The sequence below is a fragment of the Triticum dicoccoides genome, chromosome 3A (genome assembly GCF_002162155.2).
Source record: "Triticum dicoccoides isolate Atlit2015 ecotype Zavitan chromosome 3A, WEW_v2.0, whole genome shotgun sequence".
Classification (NCBI taxonomy): Eukaryota; Viridiplantae; Streptophyta; class Magnoliopsida; order Poales; family Poaceae; genus Triticum; species Triticum dicoccoides.
In genome coordinates, this window is record NC_041384.1 from 116,436,032 (window position 1) to 116,436,850 (window position 819).

Consider the following 819-nt stretch of genomic DNA (forward strand, 5'->3'; position numbering starts at 1 on the left):
AAACAAAAGAAAATAAATAATACAGAAAACAAAACAAAAAAACTGGAAAAAAATAAAAATAGCAACAATAAGTATTTTGTTGTAAGTAGAAACAAAATAAAATAAATAAAGCAACAAAGAAAACAAAAAAAACAAAAAAAAAGTGTTTTCAAATTTGAAAACTAATGGCACTAACAGAAAGTTTATAATTTTTCTAAAACTAAAAGCAAAAAGGATTAAAAAATAAAGCAAAAAACAAAACAAAATAAATAATGCAGAAAACAAAACAAAAAAACTGGAAAAAAATTAAATGTAGCAACAATAAGTATTTTGTTGTGAGTAGAAACAAAAAAAACAAAAAAAGTGCCACCTACTGGGCACCCACGGCCTGAATACGACTAGAAACCCTACCATGGGCCAGGATTCAGGCCCGCGGGAGGCCCAGTAGGCCCACAGGCACAGATTGCACGGTTAGGCCCGAAAGCCTGCTTTAGAGAGGAGCTCGAGAGGGAAGGCGCACCGCACCTTATAAACAGGTGCGGCTCCCTCTCAACTAGCGAGGTGGGACTAAACATTTGGGCGCAGGGCAGCACAAGGCCTTTGGTCCTGGTTGGTGGCACCAACCAGGACTAAAGAGGGGCATTGGTCATGGTTCGTGCCATGAACCGTGACCAATGCCCCTCTTTAGTCCCGGTTGGTGCCACCAACCGGGACCAAAGGCCGCCGCTTCCCGCCCTTTGGGCTGCTGAAAATTGGCCTTTGGTCCCGGTTGGTGGCACCAACCAGGACTAAAGGTGGCATTAGTCCCGGTTGGTTTCACGAACCGGGACCAATGCTCTT